Here is an 11,143-nt window from a genome sequence, read left to right on the forward strand (position 1 = left end):
AAAGACCTAAGCCAAAGAAAGAATGGGAGGATTTCTGACAGCATCTCCCACCCTGTGTTACAATAGACCACTTGCTCAGTCTTGGCCAAACATTTTATCCCTTAGAGACTGCATGTTTTTTCCCCCACTTTAAAAAAAAAAACCCACAGTTCGGGTGGCAGGTCAGCAAAAACTGCTCATGCAATTGGGTCAAAAAGGTGGTATGGGAAAATTCTTCTTCTGAAGAAGCCAGAACAAAATCTTCTCAGTGCTTCACTTTGGAAAAAAAGGCATTTTGTTTAGAACTGCAATAACAGGGTAAATGCATCCAGGAAAGCAACCAAAAGTTTTGCTTTGGTGTGGAACAAATACAACACTCTCTGAGGCCAATTACTTCTACTTCTTTCTTTGGCAAGGGATAATGGAAAAAACTTTGTTTCAGGTGGCCTCCCCCAAATACATCACTTTCCAGTTTCCTCCAGCTACAGCCATGAAACAAATTAAAAATTTCTCACTCAGCTGTAGTCCTTAGCCAGAAGAACAATTTCTGTGCTGCCCTCAGCCCAGCTGTCTCACAGTCTGGCTATCTAACAAGCCACAGTGACTCCCAATATATTTTTCCTAAAGCAAATTTCTAATGATGGTTATGAAAACCTCCTTATGGTTTCCCAGCTGATGCAAAAGTAACATAGAGTAACAGGCCACGATTCACACACTAACATTTCTAAAAGCAGCCTCTGATTTTTGGGGCTGTGTGTATGACCCTTCTGAATGACCCCAGATCAGCTTTGGGGACTAGGAACGCCAGTCACCACCAAATCCCCTGCTTCACACCTGGCCACTGCTTCAATGCGCTCACCAAGCCAGTGCTGCCATCTTCTGTGTCACCAACTCTGCCTCATTTACTTTTTGATGGCTCTTACCCAAGGACTAAGCAGAAAAAAAGAATAAATCCCTTTTTCTCTTCAGCTTCTGAAGCCTGACAGACAGCGGCAAGTGATACTAAAGGTGAAGGGCTCCAGATGCACTGTAGTTTAAAGGGGGAAAACAAATAAAGAACAGTTGTGATTCACAAGACTGCTCCTCCAGGAGCTCTTCAGGCAGGATGGAGATTTCTGCCTCTGCATCCCACCATAAGAGCTCAGGAAGTGAATTATTAGAGGAACATTTCCCCCCTTGCACAGAATGATTCCCTGCAACCTCACCTCTCTGTCTGAAAGACTGCAGTGTCTCCTTCATATGTATCTTTAATACGGAGGCGAGCTACTGTTCTTGGCAAAGGAAATGTAATTCTGGTGCAGCACCATCGATTTTTGAGTGTGACTTGTGCTTTCCTTGGGTGCAAACGATAAGAGACTCAAGCATCTATTTCTGCTTCCCATGGTACCCCCCTACAAAAGATCAATCCTGCCTGAGTAAAACGGAGAGCTGCAAGGGCTTGAATTTAATTCAGGCAGACAGCGTGCTCCTCTCTGCAAGCAGTGCCAGGACTCTGGCATCTGCAAAGGTTCCATGTGGCGCAGTAAACCTGAGTCAGGCCCACAAAGACAAGATCGATGAGGACAGGAATTGGGAGGCAGGACATGTATGACAGACAGCACAGGCCTGGAGTGTCCTGTGTTGCTCTCCTGTCAGCGCAAGGTGGAGGGGATGTGATGTGGTTTGACATGAGTAGCAACAATACAACTTTCCTCCTTCCAAAACAGCAAGCTTCCAACTCATCACCTGCTCTCAATACAGCCAATGAATTGCCAAATAGATATATATTTTTAGCCTGGTCTCCTATTGAAGCAGGTTTAGGTGATCAGTGTGTGTGCACCTATATCCTTTCCCTTTTTCCTTATCCCCCTGTAATTTTGAACTTACTGGCCAATCCAAGTCTAATCTGACAGAGGCAGAGGTCTCAAAGAGGTTAAACACCAAGAGATAGGGCAAAAATACATATTTGATCAGGTTTGGCAGACACTGTAACAAAGAGAAAACCTTTTCTCCACAGTGAGATGCCACCCTAGAAGGGACTGAGCCTTGCAAGCAGGTTTTCCCTGAGCCACACGTGGACAAGGTACTTCAAGCTCTGCTTCGGATTTCCCCCCCCCGAGCTGCCTTCAGCTCCACCCCCCCCGAGCTGCCTTCAGCTCCACCCCCCCCGAGCTGCCTTCAGCTCCACCCCCCCGAGCTGCCTTCAGCTCTACCCCCCCGAGCTGCCTTCAGCTCCACCCCCCCGAGCTGCCAGGGGAAACTGCTCATCAGGTGAGTTGATTACAGCCCCACTGGTCTCAAAGAGGTATCTTTAACCTTGGGAGAACTACAGCATGTGCCAGCATCTCTTTCAAAGATCCAGTGACACCTAACATGAATGTGCCCATTTATTGACGTAACTGGCTTTATCTTGACTTGTACCAATACATAAGCCTTAGGTCATAAGTCTGCAGTAGAATTAGGGCTGAGTTGCAGCTGCTCCCTCCTAAATCCAGGCCTCAGGCTCACCTTATCATCATCATCTCATCACCCCGCGGTGCCTCCGATCTGTGGGCAGAGGCAGCCCCCCTGTGCCAGGCACTGTACAAACACGACCATCGCAGGCTGCCTGGACTTGCTCACCATCAGCTCAGACAACAACAGCAGGAATTTGCCTGACCCTCCGCACTACGCCAGGACTTGGCCATTTCTCAGCAATTATCTCCTGCAAGGGGAAAAGCAGCTTGGTGTTCAGCTGTCAGTACACGTGAAGGAGCCTTGACCCCCCCTTCCTTCCCACTGCAGGAAGATTAGCACCAGCTGCTGCAGGTGTTGCCAGGGCTCCTGGGGAAAGAATACAACAAAAATCCTCTGTTGAAGGTCACCAGCCACAAAGCACCATGTGAAAGAGTGGGCAGAGCACACTAAAGATTAATGACACTTCAAGGTTTAGATCTGTCATGCTGGGAGGGTCTGTGGAGAGAGCCAATGAAGGCTAATATGATTTTACATATAAATGAATTGTTTCAAGGAATTAAATGCCCCAAACAAGCCTGTATGTGGCCACGCTCCAGTCCTGAGGAGCAGGGGGAGGTATTCCCCACTGATTTGCAGAGTGTGTAATTAAAGAGAAGAAATCATGTTTTTCACAGTCTGAGCCTGTGGGGTTTTGCAGTCCTTCGCTCAGGCAATAACGCCAATGTCAAGAGCGTGACTGGGGCAACATGACCCCTGGATTCAGCGCGGGGCTGGGTGGCCCAGGCTCTCACCCTTGCTCTGACACTGGAGGCTGTGTAGCCTTGGAGAATTTATGCCTCCTCTCAGTGCCCCTTTTAAAACAAGGATACTGACACTGTCTTCCTTTGTAAAATGCCCTCAGAGCTAGTGAAGAGCAGTACTGCATCACAGAGAGTTATTGTTCCATCTAATTCCTTCCCCTGCCCTCCTCAAGGTAATATCTGAGCATCTTCTAGACCTGCACAAAGCGACATGACTCATGTCTGTCATATGTGACTCCTCTATGATCCCCAAAGGGAAAATTAGATATGTGGTGGTGTGTTTTGTTTTGGCAGGGTTGTTTCATGTCGGGGCTCCATTTCTGGATGAAGGGCTCCCTGTGCGTGTTGCTTTTTTTAGCCAGCTACAGTGCTCTGTGTCTATGCAAGAGAAGTGAGGGTGATAAGCTGCTCGGAAACCAGGCAACAGGCAGCCATTTCACAGTTTGGCGTTATTCAGACCTGACGTTTAGAGGCAAAACGTGCTTGGAAGAGGCAGACTTACCGACCCCAGAGGCACCAGGCAAGGGAAGGCTGGGTTAGGGTTGGGCCTTGGTCCACTGAAATCGTCCTGGGCTCTTTATTTCCAACTATGTCTTAACTCCTGTCCCCCTTCTGAAATTCAGGAGAGAGGGGGAAGAAATAGGCATTGAAAGCTCTCCTTTCCTCTGCTCCCACTCCCACCTGAGGCACTGAGCTCTCTCCCTCGTGGATGGGCACATGCCCACACCACCGGCCCCACAGTTCCTCCAACCACCCAAAGGGAAGTGGTCCTGTCAGTGCTGCTAGGTGATGGCAGGCAGGACAAGCCAGCTAACCACCTCCCCCTGAAGGCTTCATCTTTAATGCACTGGGCTTGAGAACACACACGATTCCTCCTGGTCACGCAGCAGGAGCGTTGCTGAGCATCAGGAACTTAGATCTCTTTAAGCCTCCAAGGCAGGAGAAGGTGGGCACGGTCCTCCCCCGTCGATGCCACATGCAGCTGCTTTCCTCCAGAACCAGCTGTGTAAGGAAGCTCAGATGTGGATCCACAAGCTATAGCTGATGTCTGGATCATGGTCAGCCCAGCGCCTCCTGTGCTTTCCATCAGCAGAGGTGCAGGAGAAAAGGGGAACACAGGTATTTTCCTCAAAAAATGGTTGGGACTTTTAAATTGTTTTTTCAAAGAAATAAATTTTTTTCCTTTTATTTTTCAAAAGCACTTTTCAAAAGGCAAAAAGTATCATGAAAGGAGAAGTTTTTCATTTCAGGAACATTTGATTTTACGACCTTTCTGAAAGCCCCAAACAAAAGTTGAGTGCTCCGGACACCACTTTTCAATACTTCATTCTCAGTGTCATAAAATAGCTATTTCATGTCCCATTTGGAAAATACTACTTTTTGGGGTTTTTTTCTTCAGATTCAGAACAAAACCCACATCTCTACAACCTCAATATTCCCTCTCCTCAGTGCGGGCTGTGCTGAGATGTTCTTGTTTTCCTGTGAGGCACCTTCTTGTCCAGCATCAGGCGTGGATGGAGCCTGCAGTGCAACAGTTAACGTGGTAATACTCCAAGGATTTTGTTTAGAGTTTTATAGCATTACATACTAGTCTTATTGGATTTAAATGGCTTAAATTAACTGGGTTATTTAATGGATTGTCCAGATTAGGGAGGAATCTGCAAAGGCTGTTACTTCAAGAAGAGCAGCTGCATTGGAAGAAAAGATCTCCGAGTAACATTAATATCCTGGAGGCTCACAAGTCCTAACAGGCCACTCCTGTCCTTTATTGACATTCTCTCATATGCATTTAGCCAGGTTTGTGTTTAGTTTAATAATCTCCTGAAAGTTTAATTGTTGCTTTATTCATCCATGACCTTTCCTTCTCATCTGGAGACATATTATTGCTAATCTACAAATTTCAAGAACCAGATTTATTTGCAAAACCAATTATTCTGCTATGCAAATCTCCTCTCTTCCTGCAGCCTGCTTGAACAGGGCTTTTTTTACAGCTGCCATAATATATAGATACTATTCAAATATTTAAATGTAAAATGTATCTATATTTCTTTTCAAGCATGCCCAGGTTCTATGTGGTGCAAAGTTAATTAAAATCTTTAGAATCAAAAGCAGGTTTCCTGACCTTGATCCAGACCTGACAGACTTTAACCTCCGAAGTCCTCACTTAACCACAGGGGAACTGGAACTACCAGCAAAGTGGAAATCACTTCACTATCGGTAAACTTCTAATGGAGAAACACGTCCTCTCTATTAGCGTCAGACATGACAACACCAGTTCAGTCCCAGAGACACAGATGCAGGTTACCTGAGCTGTCTGCAGATGCGTGACCTGAAGGAGGTGCAGAAAAACACCCTGAACTGGAGCCTTTGCTGCAGATCTTTACCACATAACATTCTCGATGGCACTTCCCCCACGTGTCCCCAGAGTGATGCCTCCCCTCAGCCTCAGGATTTATAATCTAGCCGGCACAGGGTGGGAGACAGAACACATAATTTCAATGTGGGGCTGCTCCGAGCCTCTGCAGGTCCAGGGACTCAAGCCTTCTTCCCAAATAATCAGTGACCGCAGTACTTACCGTTAACTTCAGCTGTCCCCTGCCTCAATTTCCCCACCTCTGGCAATGGCAGGAGCACTACCTGTTTGTGTTAACTCAGGTTTACAGAGTGGTGAAGTGTCACCTACTATAATCCTCCTGCACAAAAGCACAGCCAGCATCCTGTGACTATGGAACATCATTACCACAATTACAGGCAACCAAGAAATCAACATTTTATACTAAGCCTCATGTCAGCGAACAGCATTATCAGGGAAGCTTGCACAATTAAACCATAATTCAGTGGATGGATGTTAAGTACTTTACAGATGAGCAAATTAAGAAAGCATTAGCCATAGGATTCGAGGGAGAGGCAACGTGGGTGCCAGGCAGTGAACAGAGATGTTCTGCTTGTGCTCCTGGCTCTCACCCTGGTGCTGTGCCTCCTCGCCCAGCAACCCCCGGCTCTTCCACAGCCCTTCTTGTGGCTACAGGGGCTTCTGGACCCCCTGGTTCTGGGCTCCCCCAGCACTGAGGGCCCCAGGGCAGCCAGAGCCTGTGGCTCAGCTGTCACCAGCTGGCTGCAGAGAAGCCAGGATCCACTGGTCCTCTCCTGGATAATGCTGGAGATGTGGAGAAGGAAGCAGAAACTAAGAGGGGGAGATTTTGAGTCAGAGGTGCTGTAGGTAATGCAGGATTATGTTTGCTGGGAAAGAGAGTCTCTATTCTTGCCCCGACATGTGAAATGTTTTCAATCCTAGGTCTGGAAAAAACAACCAAAGCAGCACGAGCTACAGATGGGTCCCATGGGGACAGAAAGGTATCCCAGGCTGCCAGGAGATGCCATGGTCCACTCAGCTACATACGCACTTGGACCTGACTAAAAAACAACCACTCCTGATTGTTTTGCTTCAAGTTAATAAGACAGAAATAGTTCCATATATCACCAATAAATCACCGCGATCAGATTGATGGACAGGGAGCAACTCTAATAGTCTTTCATTGAAATGGAATTACTTGTGCATGCAAAAAAAAGACTGGAAATACGTGTTGTTGGAACAGCCATCTCCTGTTCCACGTACTGAAGCAGGGGAAGGGAGGAGGATGAGGAGTTTGTTTCCTTGAGATGTAATGGAGTGAGAGCCCTGCTTTAGCCATGCAACTGCAGATAAGTCTTACGCACTAGTGTTTGGAGCAGCCCCTATTCCCTGGATACCTTCAGAGCTCTGAGGTGGGAATTGGTCATCTCCTGGCAGCCAAAGCCACTGGCTTCAGTAAACTCTGGCTCAAGCTTTAAATATTTCAGATATGGGTGGCTTTAAGCTGTTTTCCACAGCCTGCGGATTGTTTCTCTTGCTCAAATAATTTAGCTTTAACCTGAGGCTGTGGGCTCAATCCTTGCTGTCAAAACCCAGTGTGTAGCTTTGCATGCAGCTCCTGAGGGTATGGGGGAATACAGCATGAATCTCTCTGACTCCTTCAAAGTCTAGCAGAGCTGCTTTATGTTTGTAGAAATTGGCATAAATAAAAATAAATCTGACAGGCTTTAGTCTATATTTCTCTAGTATATCCTTCTGCACTGGATTTACCTGAGTTGGTTTATACCTAACAGCTTCAATAGGGATATGTTTACAGTGAGACAGCCCCAATAAATATTAGCAGGGATAAGGGTTCACTTTCACAAATACATCCAAGCAAAGCAACCTGTAACATGCAGCCTATGGGCACGGGTGACAGTAGTGACCCATCAGAAATCCCAGGCTGGGTCTCCCAGCTGGCCCCCAGCCCGTTCCTGTGGCTGTGCTGCCAGGATGCACACACAATCTAGGTGGGGTACCTCAACCCCACGCAGGCAGCAAACCAGGCTGCTTTAATTACCCCTACAAACGTTAGTTACAATGCAAATGGCTTTGTTTTCACTGCTATTTTACCTTGAGTTAAGAACTATTTTTTTCTTCTTAGTAGAGGCAAACAAGACTCATAAAACACTGTAATAGTGTCCAATTACACTTGGAGCTGGAAACCTTAAAGGTTCCAGCGAGAAAAAAGGCTGTGTTCCCCTGCTGCTGCTGCTGCGTCGTGGGCATAAATGAAATGTGAACTACACCACTTTTACCAGCGTAAAAGATTACAGAGGAGCTGCAATCCAAGGTGAAGCTGAGCCTTTAGTAGGTTTATTTTAAGCGCAGACACCATTAAACATGACAGAAACATGAAAGAAACTACCCTTCAGTGACATCTGGATGAAAATGTGACTGATTTTCTAGTGCCCTGCAGCTGGACCCTGGCACCTGGGCTGGCCACAGGCACTTGGTGCTGGGATAAATGTCTCCACGAAGGGCACAGCAGTGTTTGCAATAACGGGCCACCCTCAGTTTGCCAGAGTTGTTAGATATTTTTAGCTTTTCATCACAAACTGACTCTCATCTTGCCTTGCAAAGCTGCTAGCGAGGCAGAACTCCACTGAAACCCAACTTCTAATCTGAGTACATGTCTAATCCATTAACACCAAACCCACTGAAAAGCAGTGGGTAGCATCACTCTGGTCTAATGCATATTCAGCCAAGCTCAAGGCAATAAGAGAACTGGGCTGTGGTTTCGCTCGATGAAACCTTCAGCGGTGATTTCAGCTGATTGCTTCACCGCTGTCCTCTTCATTCCTGTCCTTGTGCTATCCTGCACAGCTCCTCCACTGTGCTGACGCAACCAGGTATGTGGAGAGGCTGAGAAACGGACTGGGAAAGTAGATGAGCTTAAAAGAAAAGTGAGTTTTTTTGCTGGGTTGGTGTTCAGCCACCCAGTTCCACAATCCACTTTACACACAGCCACGTCAGCGCAGCGCACAATGCGTGCCCTTGGGGATGAGATGGATCGGTAAGAAGCAGGGACACCCTAAGTCTGCTCCTGTCATCGCGGACTTTGTTGCATGATGCCACATGCTCCAGACCTGTCTTTCCAAAATAGGTGTCAGCCCCATCGCTTCCCAAAGCTGCAACGAGCAACAGCAGCCTTTTAACTGACATCAACGCTCAGCTCCTCTGCCAAAGTCGTGGGACACAAGATCCTTTGTCTCCAGATTACACTCATCTTTTCCACTTCTCCTTCACATAAGATGAATCTTATAATTTGTCACATAAGGGGTGGTTTCCAAACATCATTTACCCGATGGAGGCTGGGAGGGGATGCTATTCTTCAGGTCAATTTGTGAGTCATTTGGCTTGCCAGTCAACCAAGTTTCACTCACTTGGAGACAATATAGCTGAGCTATAAACCTTAAACTGGAAACATAACTCACCAAATTTAGTGAGTAGCCTGTCATCATTGAGAGCAATGATCCTTAACCCCTTATCTAGCTCTGAGGGATCATTATCTGCAGTTGTTAATTTAAGCTTGTTTTAAGTAATAAAAAAAATTCTGCTAAAAATGTGTCACTAATTCTACTACTGCTTCATTATTCAGTTTCATACTAAGAACTATTTTTTTGGTTTCTCATCAAATTGACGTTCAAATAAATACCATATGTACTAGCCAATAAATATAGTTACTGGCCAACTTTCCAAGCATTTTCACTAGCCAGGCAAGGGCTGCAGAAGCCTCCAAAAACAATGAAGCAGGGTTTAACTTACCCCTGTTGAGCTGTGCACTTATGAACTGTCATCCCTACAGGGACACCAGACAGGGAATGTTGGGCTGCATGAGACACGGGTATGACTCTGGGATAGAGTGTGGCATTGCCCTCACCTCATCTGTAGTCCTCTTCGTCCTTCTAGCGTGACTTTCAAGCTTCATCCTTCAAATTCACTTGTTTTGCACTGATCTATGTACATTTATATACAAAATAAAAACAACCAGATGCAATGGTGCACGGCCTAGCAGGTTTAAAAGCCTATTCAGGTATCCATTTCTCACTGAAATGCAGTGGTGGTTGGGGGCAGGTCTTCATACTAAGTAATATCAGCCAGGAAGGGGCCCCACAAGTGCTACTCAACTCACAGATAACAGTAATATTCCCTCGCAGCTGTGGTCTCCAGTAGGGTGAGAACAGTCAGGCTGAAGCCTGGACATCAGTCACTAATATTTAGAGTAGAAAAAGAAAAGTCCCAGAAAACAAAAAGCAAGCTGACCAGGTTGGGGATAGAATCATCCCCAAACTTCTAAGGCTAGCACAATGACCACAAAACCCTCAAGCAATCCGTCTGTCAGCTGGGAAGATGTAATTCAGACAGTGAATGGAGTCACACTAGTGGACAGCTCTATGGGAACCAATTTACTTGAAGAAGGAAGAGTTTAATCAGTCAGGGTTCAAAAGACGTGTAACTCATGTCAGCGAAGAGCAAAACGGATTGTACACTCATCACAGGTGAACAAAAGATCAGGGAAGACAAAACAATTACAAGCAGATAATGAAATAGGTAGTCAGTAGTACAGACAGAGCCTCTAGAGGCGTAAATCCAAGCTCACCGTGTTTGTAACAGCAAGGAGTGCAGGAGGAAGGAGAACCAGGGGCTGCAGAGTGGGCAGCAGGACCAGCCTCCATCTCCCCAGGTGCTGGAGTCCTCAGTCCACTCTGAAAGGACGCCCCAGATACCCCGAAAATATGGGTTTGGGAGCCAGTGCCTCTCCAACACCTCCTTTGGGGCTTGTGCTGCAGCCACCAGAATGTGGAGGAAACAAACCCATTTCCAATTAAAAATCACCAGCACCAGCAGTTTTAGGATGGCTGCTCCTGCCCTTCCTGCTCTGCTTGAGACCTGACACTTGCTTTGCAGGGGTGTGAACTATTGTTCACCAAAACATCAGCTCTGAAGAAATAATTGCCCCAGGGAGCCCTGAGACACAGTCATGGGGAGAGGCAGATTAGAAGAATCAGTCTCATTTTCCACAGGAGCAGCTGGGAATGCTGCATGCACTGTGGGACCCTACGTCTCAGCTGAGAGAGGTTATGAGCAGCTGATGGAAAGGAATGTCTCGAACTGCTCCATCGCCTGCGACTGTACAACTACTCTGTGTGCTGCGACACAGACATCCAGCAGGATGTTTGCCCTGCTCTTCCAGCACTTTGTGGAGCAGGGAAAAAGAGAGGTGGCTTTTCCATCCTCTCTTTTACCAGCGGGGCTGATGATGCCAACTATCCTCCACACAAGGAGGGTCTCCAACCCCACATGGTCCCAGAGCCAGAGGCTGGAGGGGCTGTGTAAAGCCCCATGTGGCCCAGGCTGAGCAGGAGGGCATCAACAGCATGCTCTCACACAAAGTGGGAGACTCTGTAGCTTTCTGCAGGATTGCTGAGAAGAGAACCGGGCAATAACAGACCCCCCACCCCCCGCTGCTGCTTTGCTGCACCCCATTGCAGGCAGGAGGACATGAGAAGGGCCTCTGGGATGGGGGCCTGTG

The sequence above is a fragment of the Phalacrocorax aristotelis genome, chromosome W (assembly GCF_949628215.1).
Source record: "Phalacrocorax aristotelis chromosome W, bGulAri2.1, whole genome shotgun sequence".
In the NCBI taxonomy this organism is placed as follows: domain Eukaryota; kingdom Metazoa; phylum Chordata; class Aves; order Suliformes; family Phalacrocoracidae; genus Phalacrocorax; species Phalacrocorax aristotelis.